The sequence below is a fragment of the Otolemur garnettii genome, unplaced genomic scaffold (assembly GCF_000181295.1).
Source record: "Otolemur garnettii isolate 467f Iridium unplaced genomic scaffold, OtoGar3 scaffold00160, whole genome shotgun sequence".
Classification (NCBI taxonomy): Eukaryota; Metazoa; Chordata; class Mammalia; order Primates; family Galagidae; genus Otolemur; species Otolemur garnettii.
The window spans coordinates 1322639-1322879 of NW_003852555.1; positions in this window are offsets into that span (position 1 = coordinate 1322639).

Here is a 241-nt window from a genome sequence, read left to right on the forward strand (position 1 = left end):
GCTAGTTTTTCTATTTTTCATAGAGATGGGGTCTTGCTCTTGCTCAGGCTGGTCTTGAACACCTGAGCTCAGGCAATCCACTGGCCTTGGCCTCCCCAAGTGCTAGGATTACAGGTGTGAGCCGCAGTGTTTGGTCTGAAAAGTGTGTAATTTTGATAAGATGCCAATGGCATGATACATGCCTTGTATCAATAACCCATTTCCAGGACCAGAACTGCTAGAACATTACCTACTTCAGGGG